This window comes from Mesoplodon bidens, assembly GCF_964165515.1.
Source record: "Mesoplodon bidens genome assembly, chromosome: 7".
Taxonomy (NCBI): domain Eukaryota; kingdom Metazoa; phylum Chordata; class Mammalia; order Artiodactyla; family Ziphiidae; genus Mesoplodon; species Mesoplodon bidens.
This window is the reverse complement of record NC_138164.1, coordinates 12,891,794-12,908,947: the sequence shown is the minus strand read 5'-3', so window position 1 is coordinate 12,908,947 and position 17,154 is coordinate 12,891,794.

Here is a 17,154-nt window from a genome sequence, read left to right as displayed (position 1 = left end):
CCTCTTTTTAAAGATTTCTAATTTGTTTTCAACCTTCTCTGGGGTTTTTTTGCAATGCTTTTATATTTTTTATTTTGAAAATTAGTTGCAAATGAAAGTTTCCAATTAGCAGCTCATATTTCTTTTATGACCCATTCATCATCTTGACCAAATAGTCATCTCTAGACCAAATCAGGTAGGAAGATGGGCGGAGGGACTTGGAGTGGGAGGTAAAAGAGGGGCTAGGAAGAGATGGGCAGAAAAAAACAGAGAGTAAGGCCGGCAGGGCAGAAATGAGAGAGACGGGAAGGAATGGGAGAAGAGAGAAGAGCTGGAGCAGTGGAGAAAGAGAACTCAGAGACATGGTGGAATCAACAGGGGGAGAGATGGGAGTGTGGGCGGCCATCAAACATTCATGGGACCGTTGTCCTGTGCTGAGCACCGGGGAAGGGCGCACAGGACACAGCGCTGAGGTTACAGCATGATGGGGAGATGGGTAATGAACCATTGCCAGAGAGTGTTTTGTGTCATGAAGCAGGAAGCGGGCAGTGCTCTGGGACCTAGAGACCCAGAGAGGCAACTGTCAGCACAGCGAGAGGAAGCAGTAGATGCTCACCTGAGCTGCCCTTTCTCCCAGAGGACAGAGAGGGGGTCCCTGAGCTCCCGTCCAGGGTCTCCATGGGAGGGGGACTTGGGGCTGCCACCTGGTTAAGCTGGGTGGGGCTGGGGAGGGCTGGACCACTTGTCCTGTCTCAAGCGGCACATGCATCTCGGGCAATGTGCACTGTTTTTACAGAGATTGTTTGTTATAAAACTACAAAAACAGATTTTTTTTATTAGAAATGCCCTTATTCACATGCTTTACATAAGATTGAGAAATGTCAGTTGCCCACACCAGAGAACACGTATTGTTGCTGCGATTTGGAGACTGGTGGAGATTACGTAGGGGTCGTAGCTGTCTCCATCCTCACCCAAGGGCACAGCCTCTGTCAGGTGTTGGTGCGTCATGTCCTGCTCCAAGCCAGGAACATGGGCTTGAGGTCCCATCCAACTCACCAGTCCGTTAATCTGCACAACTTGGCCAAGGCCAAACCTCGGCTGCCCCCCTGCCAGCCCCAGCCTTCCTCTGGCCCCATCACAGTTACTGGGCTGCACTCCTGGTGGGAGGACGAGCAGCCAGTGGCTAATCCCCCATTAGTACTTCATGCTTCTGATGGAGTACTCTGTTTGACGTGAGTGTGGACGGAGAGGAGGAGAGGCTGTGCCTGCTCTCGGGGCCTGATCTTACTGTCTGAAGCAGACGGAGACCACCCTGGGCCCAGGGACTCCTCAGAGGCCATAACCCACCAGCACTGTCCACCTTATCTGTGGCCAAGGTCAGTGCAGGCTGGGGGAGGGGAGTGGGATTCAGCAAGGGAGCTGCCCCAGCATCACCAGCTTCCCTGCACAAGCCCCACGTGAGGATGCCTGGACCTCTTGGCGTTTAGAGCTCAGCAAGAAGGCAGACGTTAAATAAATACAAATGTGACAGTTGCCAGTGAAGAGGAAGGGAAGCATGATGGGGGGAGCCGGATGAGAAGTGGATGGGGGCAGCGACTCCTGGGGGCAGTCACCCAGCCTGGGCGCGGGGAGGCGCTGTGGCCCTGGAGGACACTGAAGGTGCGACGGGTGGGCATGGGGCTGGGGAGGCTGTGAAGGGGCTGGGCAGGGCTAGAAAGAAAGAGGAGGGAGCTGTGTGTGTACGTGCATGTCTGCATGAGTGCACGTGTATGCAGGGGTGTATGGTCTCCAGGGCCCCCGCCTGCAGCCGTGAGTAGAGTGTCTAAGTGTCCAGGCTCCAGAACCAGACTCCTCAATGGGAATCCTGGCTGTATCTTCCCTTGACGAGACCTTGGCCATGGTCCTTCACCCGAATTCCCAGCCTCAGCTTCCTCCTCTGTAAAATGATAGGAATAGTATCTGCTCTGCAGGGTCACCAGGTAGGATTTGGTGAGATCTTACAGGTAAAGCACTGAAACCAGGACTGACACGTGACAGGTTCTCAGCACATGTTATCGAGTAACACTAGTAATGACATTATTTTATCTGTCGGGAGGAAAACTGTGATGCTAAGATGATGACTTGCCCTCTGAACACTGGGCATGAGACACGCATTCCTTCTTCCCTGCCAAGCTTCCCCCCTTTTCTGCTTAGGGCAGCTCATCAACTGCCCATGCCCTGGGGACACCAGAGAGGACAATGGGAGCATCCGATGCTGCAGGGAAGGACATGGATCTAAGGGGCTAAAGCACAGCACCCAACTCCCCGGCCCACCTGGATAAGCCCCACTAGCCACCTGTGACAGATGGCAGAGCTTTGAGTGACTACTTCAATTTTAACTCTTTTCGATAATCCAGCACCAGAAAACCGCATACTTTAAAACAGTCCTCGTATCATAGATCAGCCCAAATAGGCCAAGTCCAGCTCAGTTAAACTTCTGGAAACACCATCCATCACTGGGGGCAGCCCCTCCTTAGTGCTCTCCATACGGACTCCTGGCAGAGATGGATGGGCCACTTCTCTTGACCGCAACTCTTGGGTTGTTTACATCTTGCCTTCTTACAACTGGAAATGAACTTCTCTGAGCGGAGCTCAGGGTGGAGATAGAAGTCAGGTGGGTGGCAGGAGCAACGGAACGACTGTCCCTGAGAGAGAGGAAGTTGCCCTCTCCCCTCCCCTCTCAGGGGGCTCCCCTCCTTCCTGACGTCTCGTGGGCTTGAGCTGTGAGCTTTGCTTGACCCCCCAGTATTGAGGAGGAACCCCAGATGGTCTTGGCCTCTCCTGCAGGAACCCTCTAAGAGTCTGCTCGCTGGGGGCTGATTACACAGGGGAGGGCCTGAGTTGTGTGCACGTGGCCTGCTAGAGCAATGCCAGCTCCCCACTGGGTGGGAGCCTCTGTCTGCCGACAGCCAAGTATTCTGCAGAAGCCGGGCCTATCTCTGGAAGCTGTCTGGCCAGGGATGATGTTCTCTCTGATGGGGACACCCTGAGGCCTGAGGGCTCCTCCTTCCTGCTGTCTTTAATACCCAGCCCTGCGGCCCCTTGAGGACCTGTACACACCCCCAGCCTCCTAGACTGTCATCCCCCTGTCCCCTAGCCAGTCCTCCTCCACACCCAGCCAAAGGTCTCTTGGAGTTTAAACACCACCTTGATCACCTCCCTCCTGTGCACAAAGCACATTTCCATTCGCTCCCCACTACCTAGGAAATAAGGCCCAAGCTCCTTAGCCTGGTGTTCAAGCCCAAACTGATGCTGCCAGTTGAACCCTTGGCTGAGGTCAAATGAGTCATTCCTCCCTCGACCACCACCATCCTGTACATTTCAGTGCGTGCTCATAACACTTCCTTTCTCTCCCTTCCACTTATGCAAATCCTACCTGTTCTGTTAAGTCTCAGTTCAAATCTCACCTCCTCTAGGAAGCTCTCCTTGATCACTCCAGTCCCCACTCCTGGCACTCTGATGGCCTGCACTGTCCCTGACACAGCCCTGGGCACTTGATGTGGGCAACTTTGTGCTGGTGGGCTTATGGTGACTCAGAAGCGCTTACACTTCTTTGAATCCTGCACAGGTGTCCTTGTCTTTGTATCTTTTACCCCAGACCTATCTGCACACATCCAGGTATTTCCCAGGCTTCAAAGCTGACTCCTCTGGGGTCCATTGACTCTTTAGATGGAAAGCCCAGGAGGTAGGAGCTGTGTTGTCTTTTCACCTCCATGTTCTCAGTGCCTAGAACAGAGCCTATCACATAGTGGATGAAAGATACTGGCTCACTTGGATTGCTTTGCTTTGTCTTTTACCTCTTCAATGGCACAAATTGCTTTCTGCCTTGCGCTGCAAATGGTATTCTCACTCTCACTCCATAACCTACTCACCATGTTGTTTCCCAAGCAATATCTAGCAAGGTGCCTTGCCATAAATGACAAACACTTGGATGAACCGCTGGATGAAATCTCCCTTGGGCATCCTTGGAAGTTCTCTCTGGCCTGTGATAACCTAGAGAGGCATGAGGGAGGTGCCCTGTTCAGGGGTCTGATGTGCCACCTGGGCTTGGTTAAACAGCCCCCCCCCCGCAGTGTATGTACACACTACCTTTTCTTTATCCATTCATTTGTTGGTGGACATTTAAGTTGCTTCCACATTCTGGCTATTGTGAATAGCCAAGCTAAGCTATTGCTGCGATGGAATATTATGCAGCCTTAAAAAAGGAAATCCTATCATACATGACAACGTGTATGAAACTTGAGGACATTATGATAAATGAAATAAACCAGTCACAGATGGAAAAATACTGCACAATTCCACTTCTATGAGGCATCTAACATAGCCAAACTGCTAGAAGCAGAGAGTAGAATGGAGGTTGCCAGGGATGGGGTGGGAGGGAGAATGGGGAGTTGTTCAAGGTACATAAAGTTTCAGTTATGCAAGATGAGCAAGTTCTAGAGAGCTGCTGAACCACTGTGCTTGTAGCTAACAATAATATACTGTACACTTAAAAAACTTTTCATAGGGTACATCTCATATTTTGTTTTTTTCCCACAGTATAAAAAGAAAGAAAAATGTTTAGAGGAATTAAAACAGTAAATCTATTTTTTCAAAAGCAAAAAAGGGGTGCAGTGCCCCAGTATCCCCCCAGTCCTTTCTGCTAGGACCAGCCGCAGACTGGCAGCCTGTGTTCTGGAAAGACCTCTGAGATTGGGGTGAGAAGATTTGGGTTTCTTGACTCTGCTCCTGTTTTTTTTTTTTTTTTTTTTTTTTTTGCGGTACGCGGGCCTCTCACTGCTGTGGCCTCTCCCGTTGCGGAGCACAGGCTCCGGACGCGCAGGCTCAGCAGCCATGGCTCACGGGCCCAGCCGCTCCGCGGCATGTGGGATCTTCCCAGACCGGGGCACAAACCCGCGTCCCCTGCATCGGCAGGCAGACTCTCAACCACTGCGCCACCAGGGAAGCCCTGTGCTCCTTGTTAACTGTGTGATGTGTGCAAAATATTTAGACTCCTTGGCCTAAGTTTCCTTATCTTTGAAAATTGAGGGTATAGAAATACCAGGGCAGGCTACCTCTCAGTGTTTCTGAGAGAATCTAATGAGCTTATGTTTGAGAAAGCACATTGTAAATAATAGGGCACCGTACAGGTTGCTGTTATTATTCCAGTGAAGTTTCTGGCCAGATGGAAGCTGGGGGTCAGAATCCGTACCTCCTCTTTCTGTTCACCCATCTGAATTAGGAACAGTCAAGATTGCTATAGAAAGTGACGCTGGAGGCTGAGCTGCCTGAGGGGCTGAGCTTCTGTTGGGATTGGATTCAGCTACCAGTCACCAAAAAACCAGTGGCTAAGATAGGACTTTATTTTTCTCTCACGTGAAAATCTGGAAACTGCTGGGGAATGTCAGAGATGGAAACTTTGGTCCATACACTCCTCAGGACTCCATGATCCTTCCAACTTGCTCTTCTGCTATCCCTATGCTGCGGCCCTTGTCTTCACTATCTGAGATGACCACCATCAGAGCCATGTTCCAGGTGGTTTTGTGGAGAAAGGGGCAAATAAGAAAAGGGCTAAGGGGGCAGCCATATTTTAGGGAAGGCTCCTTGGAAGCAGCCAGACAATACTTCTGCCATTGGGCAGAACTTAGTCACACTTCACTGCAAGGGAGACTGGGTTATGAAGTCTTTACTGTGGGTGGCCATGTGCCCAGGAACATTCTCCTGCTTTGGAAGAAGTGCAACATGAATACTGGAAGGAAAATTAGCATCTCTGCCATGGGATGGAAGGGGGTTGGGTGGGGAAGAGAGCCTGGTCAAAATCCCCATGTTTTCCTGTTGGATCCTAAAGCCCTCTATTAGGAGGGCTTTGAGCCAAAGTCCTGGAGAGAAGATGGCAGTTTGGATACATGGTATTTACAACTTCCTGCCGTCCTCTCCATTCCCAAGGGCTAAACAGCCACCTGGCTGCCCCATCTTTCAATGCTGAGTGTTTAGAAACACGCAGTTTCACTGCTTTCCTGCCTCAGAGGCAAAGGTGGCTAAAGTAGGTTTCCTGATAACGTAGGAAATAGGCTAAGTGGCAAATGTCATCTGGCACACCTGTCTCTAGCTGTCTGTCTGTCCACGTATTATGACAGATAGACTGTGGACTCATGAAGCTATCTTAGCACTAGTTATGGGTTGTGGAGCCACTGCCTGAAAGCTCATGGTACCAGGCACTTCACATGTGTTATCATCTCCGTTTTATAGAAGAAGAAACTGAAGCAGTGAGAGATTAGATGATTTGCCCAACGTCACACAGCCAGTTAGCAACCGAGCCAGGTGCAAACTCTGTGCCTTGCCTTCTTCATAGCTCATGTTCTTACTACGACTACTAGATTCTCTGTCCATCCATCTGCTTGTGTGTCTGTCTTGTTAAGACAGACAAGGCTCCCTGTGCTGCCACTCTGCCTCTCTAGAAGGCTCCAAACCAGACTTTCCTGGACAAAGAGGTCCTTTCCCAAGCCCTGTGTTTTCCAACCTTATTTTTATTTATATATTTTTATTTATTAGTTTTTTTTGTGTGTGTGTGTGTTTTTTTTTTTTTTTTTTTTTTGCGGTACACAGGTCTTTCACTGCTGTGGCCTCTCCCGTTGTGGAGCACAGGCTCCGGACGCGCAGGCTCAGTGGCCACGGCTCATGGGCCCAGCCACTCCGCGGCATGTGGGATCTTCCCGGACCGGGGCACGAACCCGTGTCCCCTGCATCGGCAGGCGGACTCTCAACCACTGCGCCACCAGGGAAACCCCCGTACACACCAGTTATTTTAAATGCTGTCACTGTGTTATTGACCCAGATTATTTACATTTCTGGCGCTGATCACACTGCTGAGATTCCAACCTGTATATCCAGCTGCCTGTTCGCCGCCTCCTCCTGGATGTCCACTGTCATCTCAACCTCAGCATTTCTAAAACCAACTCATTATCTTTGCTCTAAACATGTTTGACCTCCTGCTTTCCTTTCTTGGTCAGAGGAACTAACAACTACGTGGTCCTTCGAGTCAGGACCTAGAGAGCCATCCTGGATCCCTCCTTTTCCTCGCCCCCTCCCCCACATCTGTCAGCCCCTAAGTCCTGCCAACTCTGCATCTCAGTGTTTTCCTTGAAGGCGTCCTCTCTTCTCCATCATCCCCATATTTGCCTTCCTGGGTAATACATGAACCTCCCAGAATCACTCATTGTCCCCAAGGCTATCTCTCTCCATTTCTTTTTCCACCCAACATGAACCCTTAAAAACACAAATTTAGCCATTCATTCATTCATTCATTCAACAAATGTTTCTTTAGCACCCATTATGTTCCAGGCACTGTTCTAAGTGTCAGGGATACAGAAATGAATGATATAAATAGACTCTTCCTGATGGGGTTTACCTTCTAGTTGGGTGGCTGAGGGGAAAAGACAATAAAGAAGTAAATAATTATATGTCAGGTGGTGATAAGTTCTATGAAGAAGAGTAGAGAAAGATAAGGGGGATAAAAACTGACCATGAGAAAGTTCTGTGCAGTATAGGGGCTCAGGGAAGCTGTCTCTGAAGAGGTGGCATTGGAGCAAAGATACAAAAGTGGGGGGGAGGGGCTTCCCTGGTGGCGCAGTGGTTGAGAGTCCGCCTGCCGATGCAGGGGACACGGGTTCCTGCCCCGGTCCAGGAAGATCCCACATGCCGTGGAGCGGCTGGGCCCATGAGCCATGGCCGCTGAGCCTGCGCGTCCGGAGCCTGTGCTCCGCAACGGGAGAGGCCACAACAGTGAGAGGCCTGCATACTGCAAAAAAAAAAAAAAAAAAAAAATACGGCTTTATGGTACCAGGTATGTAGTTCCTCCTTGCAGCCTTTATCCTAATTGACCTCTGATACTTATAATTTAAAAAAATTATACCAATATTACATTTGATACTTATGATTTACATTTATGCATTTAGTTAGTACATTTATGTTTGCCTCTTCTCTTAGATTGAAAGCTACTTGAGGACAGGGATGACTTCTGTCTTTTTCCCTGCCCTGATGGGAGAATGAACAAACTAATGAGTGTCCAGAGGAATCCCAGAGGCAGAGAGAGAAGAGCACAAGCTGGTCACATTCAAGAGCAATTGCTTGGAACACATGTTATGTCAAAGACTGGTTTTTGGGGGGTTGGCCATGGTGGGGCTTGTGGGTGAGCACAGGTCTGGGCTGCTACAGGCTCCCAGGATGGGCATTCAGGACCTTTCAGGGCCTGGCTCCTTCCTGCCCTGGAGCCTCATCTCTCACAATCTCTTTCTCCACCTCTGTCTCCATCTTTATAGTCCCAGTGGATTGCCTGCCTTTGCTATTTCACACCCCTGAGCCTTTCTTCATACTCTCCCCTCTTAACCTTCTGTTCTCGTCCATGACAAATTATTGTTTATCTTTCAAAACTAAACTCAGATGTCTCCTTCTCCAGGCCACATTTCATAATCCCCCAGATGTTCATGCTTTCTTCTGTTCTACACATTAAGGGTCATTATGTAAACTAACGAGCAGCTCTGTGCAGTCAGGAGCCATGTCCTTGTCTTCACTGCAACCCCCAGCACCTAGCACAGTGACAGTACATAGTAATAAATGAACAAAGGAGTGAGTGAATGAATGGCCATTTAACCCAGGTTTCTTGAAACACTATAGTCTTCAAACAGCCCATATCATCACCCCATACACGTACGCATAGTTATCGCACCGTGGGTCCAGATTTTTCTCTGGAAAATTGCGGTCACTGCAGAAATAGTGCAGTAGTTCCCAAGCTAAAGCCTTTGGACCCCCAGGGAAAGTCATAATAACTCTCTGAGAGCTTCTGTCAGTGTCTCAAATAGCGCCACAGAAATCATACTGTTATCAGCACAGCCTACCTGAAACATCAGGTTTCTCTGCTTTTAGCTGGATTGTGCTAACCGTGGTTATCTCATGCAGGAGCTGAGATTGGCTGGGGATGACTTCATAGGACTCCTTGAGGTCTGTGGAAGGAAAAACAATAAAGCGTGTGCTGGGAAGAGGTGGGAAGAAAGAGAAAGACAAATACCGTATGCTAACACATATATACAGAATTTAAAAAAAAAAAAAAAAAAAGGTCATGAAGAACCTAGGGGTAAAACGGGAATAAAGACACAGACCTACTTGAGAATGGACTTGAGGATATGGGGAGGGGGAAGGGTAAGCTGTGACAAAGCGAAAGAGAGGCATGGACATATATACACTACCAAACGTAAGGTAGATAGATAGTGGGAAGCAGCCGCAGAGCACAGGGAGATCAGCTCGGTGCTTTGTGATGGCCTGGAGGGGTGGGAGGGGGAGGGTGGGAGGGAGGGAGATGCATGAGGGAAGGGATGTGGGAACAGATGTATATGTATGACTGATTCACTTTGTTATAAAGCAGAAACTAATAAAATAAAAAAATAAAAAAATAAAAAAGACTATTCCCCGAGAAGCACTGAGGGGAGTGTTGAGATCCACACCGCCCACTCTACTGGAGGGCCAGTAGCAATTTTGGATTTTTCCCTTGAGGACTGTGTCGTTCACAGCCCTTAGCATGACTTCACAGCCCCTCACAGTCTGGTGGCTGCCTGACTCCCCAGCGTGACCCGCACCCCAGCGTTCTCCGTGCCCCACGTTCCAACCTCAGGGAAGAGCTCTCCTGCCCCCTCTGCCTGTGTTCCCCCCGGGAGCCTGCGAGGCTAGGCATGATCGTGCTCCTTGCTTTGGGAGACACTTTCACCCTCCTTTGACCCTCAAGGCAGATGTGATTGTTCCCTCTTTGCAGCTGGGGAGTTGGGGGCTGGAAAAGGCTGGAACCACTATGGCGGAGGATGGTGCATCCGAGCTGAGAGTCATGAGAGCTGGTCCTAGCTCCAGCAGGATAAGCCACCCAACTTCTCTGGGTCCCCAACTCCCCAGCTGCAAAGAGGGAACAATCGCATCTGCCTTGAGGGTCAAAGGAGGGTGAAAGTGTCTCCCAAAGCAAGGAGCACGATCATGCCTAGCCTCGCAGGCTCCCGGGGGGAACACAGGCAGAGGGGGCAGGAGAGCTCTTCCCTGAGGTTGGAACGTGGGACATGGAGAACGCTGGGGTGTGGGTCACGCTGGGGAGTCAGGCAGCCACCAGATTGTGAGGGGCTGTGAAGTCATGCTACGGGGTGTGGACGACACAGTCCCTAAAGGAAAAATCCAAAATTGCTACTGGCCCTCCAGTAGAGTGGGCGGTGTGGATCTCAACGCTCCCCTCAGAGCTTCTCCGGGAATAGTCTGAAGGGCAGAATCTACTCCCGACCCACCTCTTTGGGTGTCGATTTCAGCCTGTGGCTCTGACGGTTTCGACCCAGCTGTAGCTCCCCACGCTTGGAGCTCCCCTGAGTCCTGGAGCTGGGAGTTCAGGTGATGCTGCAGCAATGCTCATGGCAACCGGCCAGGTCACTGGGACCGGATGTTGGCTCCATGGCGACGAGGACCAGAGTGAATGAAGCCTCCGTGGATGATGGGAGCCCTTGGTGGCAGGTGCCACTGTGCCCTGGCTGAGCCAGAACAGGGCAGAGGGGACACTGTGCTGCCACTCCTGCCACCCCCACTCCCACCCCCAGTTTTCCCCTGCAAACCCTCCATTCCTCGAGACCAATGAAAATGCTGCCTTCCATGGCAATTCCACCTCCCCTGAGTCCCAACTCAGAGTTAAGTCATTCTTTTTCTGTGTTCCTGTCACATATTGTGGACACTTCCACTCACTTCTTATTTTGTTCCGCCTCATGTTTTGATGATTTCCTTTCTTGCCTTTTTCCTCCACCAGACTGTGTGCAGAATTGCATCTCATCTGCCCTTGTATCTCCCTGAATGCTGAGCCTGACCACAGCAGGGGCTCAGTAAACGGTGTTGACTGCGGGAGAAAATACCTTTGATGGCCAAATCCGATGCCGATTTGATGGTGGCCTGGCATCACCATGCAGACACTAAGTGCCATTACCCGGGGCTCATTCTTCCCTTTGTGTCCTTTCAGTGTCAACAGTGAGAATGGTTGAAACAATGCCCGGAGAGCTCCTTGGAGAGGGTTTGCATGAAAATGTCAAAAGATATCTCCAGTGAAGACAACACAGAAGCCACCGCGGGGAAATTAGTGTTCTACAATTGAAATTTCCAGAAAAGGTGATGGTGTCAGAGCTACCCTTAGGCCTTGTTTTGTACCTAGCAGATTCTTGGAAACAGAAAATCCTACTGGATGTCTCCTCTTCCACTTGCTCAGCCCATTTCCTAACAGGAGCCCCCCAAGGGCTCTCCCCTGCCCACCTGGGGTTGGAGGGAAGCCGGCAGAGATCCAGCTGGCTCCTGTGGGGTGGGCATTGGGGGGGGTGTGAAAGCAAGTGAAGAAGTGTGCCTGCTGGTGACCTCAGCGACCTGGAACCTGCTTCAGGACTATCTGATGGTGGCAGCGCAAAACTCACATTTACGGACAAGGAAGCACCCGATTGTTGCTTTATCTACCACGGCCCCTCCAAGTCACTGCGCCAGAAAAATACTTGCTTCTGTCACTAGGCTGCACCTGTAAATAAATCGGAAGATAAAAGAGGCATTTCTGCTTTTCAGACTGTGACAGGCGCATCCTGGTAAATTGCCTTCATGCTTTTTTAATAGAAGCAAAAAGGTTTGGGTGGATTGTGTCGCCCTAATACAGAAGCACTTTTCTCTCGTTTGAGCGGCCGCAGATGAGATAATGAACACGTTTTTATCTTTGTCTCTAAACAAAATGCAAAGAATCTGGAGTTAGACAAACTTTCTTTTGAGGCATTTCGAGGAAAAAGCTGGAAGTGGGTGGAAACCTCTTGGTGACAAGCCCCACAGGCGCTGGGAGCTAAAGGTTAGGGATTTGCTTCCCCCAAAAGCATGCAGCCTTCTCTTGGGCTGGAAGTGTGTTTGCTTCCTGGATTCAGAGACCCACTTCTATATCTCAACCTCGGTTTGTTTATCTATAGAATAGAGGTAAGGTTTTCCATGCCCAGGCTTGTTGGGAAAGAATGAAAAACCCCTGGCTCAGTCCAGCCAGATGGCAGGTGTTCAATCAGCATCAGTTAAAGGTCATCCTGGTTTTGTATCAGAAGGTCCACACACCTGGGCACGTGTTGCTACCAAGAAGCAGCCATTCAAGGGCCCCGCCCCTCACATGGAGGAAAGCTGGGTGAATGGTCTCCATAGGCCTACCAGACACCCAGCCATGCTGTCTGGCCACTTGGCGCCTCTCATACTGATGTGCAATTATTTATCCACGCATTGGTTTTTTCTCTTTCCTGGGAGAAAGAGAGGGTAAGCCTCATGCCTGGTGGACGCTCTTATCCTCAACGCCCAGCACAGCACCTGGATGCTCAGTAGGTGCTTGTAATGGACTGAATGTTTATGTCCCCAAATTCATATGTTAAAGCCCTAACCCCCAGTGTGATGGTATTTGGAGATGAGGTCTTTGGGAGATAATTAGGGATAGATGAGGTCATGAGGGTGCGACACTCATGATGGGATTGTGCATCGCCTCCCTCCCCCCACCCCCCTGCATGTGAGCACATAGAAAGATGGCCACGGCCAACAAGTCAAGAGCAGAAGCCTCAGAAATAAACCTACCTTGCTGGCACCTTGATCTTGGACTTCCCAGCCTCCAAAACCGTGAGAAACATATTTCTACTGTTTACGCCACCCAATCTATGGTAGTTTGTCATGGCAGTCCTAGATCAATGCTCAAAGAATGTTTGTGGGTGAATGAATGAGTGGTCCAGAGCAATTTGGCCCTCTCACACTTGGGGTGAGCAGTAAAGCTAGCTAAGTTCCCCTGTGGAGCAGGGTGTGGTTGAGCTCCAAACTGAGGGCTCTGCCTACCTCCCTGCCCACCCCTCGCCAGGGGTAAAAGTGGGTGAAATTGGCTGCGTGAGCCTTACCTTCTCATCCACTTCAAGGGTATAAAAATAGGATGTGGAGAGGTTGATGAAGCCGCTGGGCAGCGTTCTGTGGAGTGAGCGGTCAGGGGGCTGTGTCCCACCTCCTTGCATGGGAGAGGGAAGGGGGCTGCCTCCCTCTCACTGACCAAATGAAGGAGCTGGACGAGAGCCATGCAAGAGCTTGGCTGAGGCCCGAGAAGGTCCAAAGGTGAGAGGCTGTAGCTGACGGCCCGAGGAGGCTGAGCGGAGAGGGACTAGGTGGCCTCAGATCGCTCCCCTCCTAGAGTCTGGCAGGGCGTGGAGGGAGCCTCCCTCCTCTGGGCCGGTGTGGACCTCACAGAGGGACGCCGGGAATTCTGAAGGCTTCAGGCCCCGGCCAGAGGCTGGGGTGTGCAGGACTAAAGGAGGTGAGGGTCATAAGCAACCAGTAGAGGGGGTGTTACCTACATCGAGGGAACTACACGTGAGAGGAGACACATGAGCCCCTGACAAGAGAGAGACTGGCATTTGGAATCTGCCACCATCCTACGAGTCAAGTAAGATCCCCTTGGCCTTTCTTTCTCCTCCCATCTCCACCCTATCTGACCTTGGGGTGGGAATAGTGGTCCAAACACTCACCAATGAGTAGAGGAGGAGTGAGAACATAGTGATGAAACTGACCACCCATGCTCCCCATTCCTCAAGGTTCCAGCTGTAGCAGGTCCAAGCTGGGCGATGGGAGTCTTCAATAGGATGAGAAGTGGAGGCTCTAATATTAAATTGATCTGGACTTTTAAAAAACATCTGAGTGTTATCTCCCAAACTATAAGGTTTTTCTACGAGGTTCTCCAATGGTCGGGAAAGAATGTGCTTGACGGGGCAATAGCAGAATGAAAGAATGAAGCTGTCTTCTGCTTGCACCCTGTTGAGTCTAGCTCTATCAATGCACACGTTATGTTGTGTTCTGCCCGTGTGTTCCAGGGAAGCCTAGAAACACACCATCCCCAGGAGGTGGAAGTAAGGGAGGGTTTGCAGCAACTCCTGAAGAAATTCTGGCCTTCAATCACCAAACAGTCTGCCTTATCCGGCCTAACTCAGAGTTCAGCAAGAGAGGGAAGGGGGTCTTCAGATTTCTTCCTGATCAAGATGCAGCACATTTTTATCCTCATTAGAAGACAAGTCAGACACCAAGGGGGTTTAGAGGGAGAGAGGGCACATCCATTTAGGCTGTTTTCTTTATATGATTCTTCGCCTGGGGTCCGCTCCCTGCATGAAGTAGGGCCAAAAAGGGGAGAGGAAAGAATCTTTGGAAGATTAGCCTTTGAGTTGTGACGTTATTCTTTTATTATTTATTCTATGTTTAATGTTCATTTTTCATTTGATTTTAACTGTTCAGAATTCCAAGACTATCCAGACACATGATTGTCTTTTCGTTTGCATATGGGAAGACCCCCAACTCGTTCAAAAGCCAAGAGAAATTATCTTTGCATATAAGCACAGTTTCAGGTTAGACATATAGCTCACCTCTTGAATTTGTTCCAGAAAGTGAGAACTTGCAATATTTATTTACTGGGTTAGTTTAACCCCTTCCAGGCCACCCCTTCCTTTAATTCTCCTCCATGATGAGGATGGTTTTTGGACAGGGGAGAAAAATAAACACAGAGAGGGCTCTGGCAGCAGGCTGGCTGTGCACTCGAATGGAAATGTGTTTACAGTGTGAGAAAGAAAAAAAACGATTTTGGGCAGTGAAGTTGGCAAAAAGAGATAAAGGGGATTTGGTTAGAAGCGAGAGTTAAATGATAGTAAAGGTCTAGAGAAGCTGTGATCAATAAATATAAAGTTCAACCTCATTGCTTTTTTGATGCTGAAAAAGGCTGAGCCCTGCCTGTTCCCCCACCAGGCCTCGGGCTGCAGGCTGTGCTGGTGGATTCAGCTGAGGAGACCGTCAGACTTGAGCACGGAATTCACTAAGTCTGAGGAGAGCTCTCCCTGAGGCAAAGAAGGGCGGACACAGCATTTCTGCCACTCTTGCTGAGGTACAAGATAGGTTCCATCCCAGGACTTCCTACGGGGCGGGTGCTGTCCAGAGAACCCTAAGTTCCATGGGACACCCTGTTTTCAAGACAGAATAGCTTAGCCCCCCAAATAGGGACCTGTTTATTATCAGCATAAAATTTACGACCCATATCCACTTGGTTTGTGAGCAACAAGTGTATGTTTTGGACAAGAATGGAGTGAGAGATCCTCAGAAATGGCCAAAGCCCATAAGAGTCAACACAGGGCAGATGCCCACCCATTTCCCACCACCGTCATGAACCCAGGGCTATGTCTGCAGAGGCAAAAGTACTGGTCTCTGTCTAGACCAGCAAGACAGGATTCTGAACCAGGGATGCCCAGGCGATTCCAGGCGGGCCCTTCTGGAGTGTCTGCCAGCCTCCTAGTGAGAAAATTGTGCTTTTGTACATTTTTCTGAAATTCTCAATTTTCTTTCTACCCTCAAAGAGGCTTGGGCTCTATTAAAAGGAGAAGTACTGGCCTATCGAGTACCCTAAGATATGAAGATACTCTGTTACATATAAATATATAGACCAACAGAATGTTGAGGGAGTGAGATGATTACTTCTTAGAAGCTGGGAAGAATGGACTAGGGAGGCTTTCCTTCCATTCTTCCATCCCTCCATCCCCCATCAATGAGTATCTAATATGCTCCAACACTGTGGTAAGTGTAGAGGTTTTAGATACAAATGGCACAGTGTGGTGGAGGAGATAGGTATGTGACATAGAATGAAATACTGTGAAGTAAGTTCTGGAATTGATGCATTCAAGGTACAATTGGAGGCACAAGGGAGGAGGCACTCTAGGGAAGGAGTGGGGGACTCTGGTGGGCTTCACAGAGGCTGTGATGCTTAAGCCAGGAGTGAAAGGATAACTAAAGGTGATAGAAACTATTTTCTTGGATGTCTTTAAAATGAAGGTAGGGAGGGATTCAGATGCCCTCCTGACCAGATCCTGGAACAGGATTTTGGAGCATCTGACTCTGCAGGTGAGTCCGGGGATGTGTGCATGCTTGTTTGCACACACTGCTGGCAGTGTGCTTTATGTGTGTCTTGGGGAGCAGACAGGGGAGGGGGGATGGAGAAAACGGAGAGGCCTTGGGTTCAGTATTCCCTGGCCTCCTGTTTCCCTTGGTCCCAGGCAGAGATAGAGAAGAGCTTGGGGCTCATGGTGATGGACGCATTTTTCAGCGGAGAGTGACAGGCTAATAAATGGAGTGCAGAGCAGCAAGAGGCCATTTGGGCAGGATATTGCTTCCCTGTCTCCAGTCTCCACCCACAGCTGCATCTCCAGAGACTGGGGACAGAGACCTGGCCGGCCAATAGACTGGGAGCAGCCAGAAGTGGTTTTCCTCCCCCTCCCTCACTGTCTCCCCTCCGGAAGCAGGACCTGGGCGTGGAGGAGGGTATATCTGGTGGTTTGCTCCGCCCCCAGGAGCAGGTGTGAATGAAGGCCTGGGCCCAAGGGGGAGTGGGGAACAAAGCCTCATGGCTAAACATCTGCTCTTTTTAGCTTGGTTTAGAAGACATTTCACAGCTGGCTTCTAGGAAGCAGCTGATCCCATGCTAACAAAAGATGGAGGGGGGAAGGACCAACTCAGCCCCAGTGGACTGCCACTACCCAGAGGCAGTGCAGCCTTTGCTATTTGCTAACAGGTGTGTGAATGGGGATTTGGAGAGACCTGGATTTACTCAAAGGGATTAACCAGGGGTCACTGTGCCTGAGAGCACAGCTCCGGTGAGCACAAATAGAGGGTGAGAAGGGAAGAGGAGAGGCCGGGCCAGGGAACCAAGACCCAGTTCTGCTCCTCCTGTTTACGAAGGGAAGCGGGGCAGGTATTTGGGAAGAACAACCCCTAAACCTGGAGTTAGATTCACATAAATGTTTAAAATATTTAAAAACATTTTTTAATGCCTGTTAGGTTTCATGCCCATTCTGTCCTCCCAGGAGCCCTGAGAGGTAGGTATTCGTTTCATCAGCCCTCTTTACAGATGGAAACACTGAGGCACAGAGCCTCAGTTGTGTAATTAGCAAGGAGGGGAGGCACAATTCAGACTTTGAGGTCTTCTGACTCCAAAGTCTGTGTGATTTGAAACCAAACCATGCCCAACCTTTAGAGGCTTCTGGAAGTTCACAGCCTTCCCCCAAGTTCCCTGGGAAGCCCCAGCAGAGAGGAGCT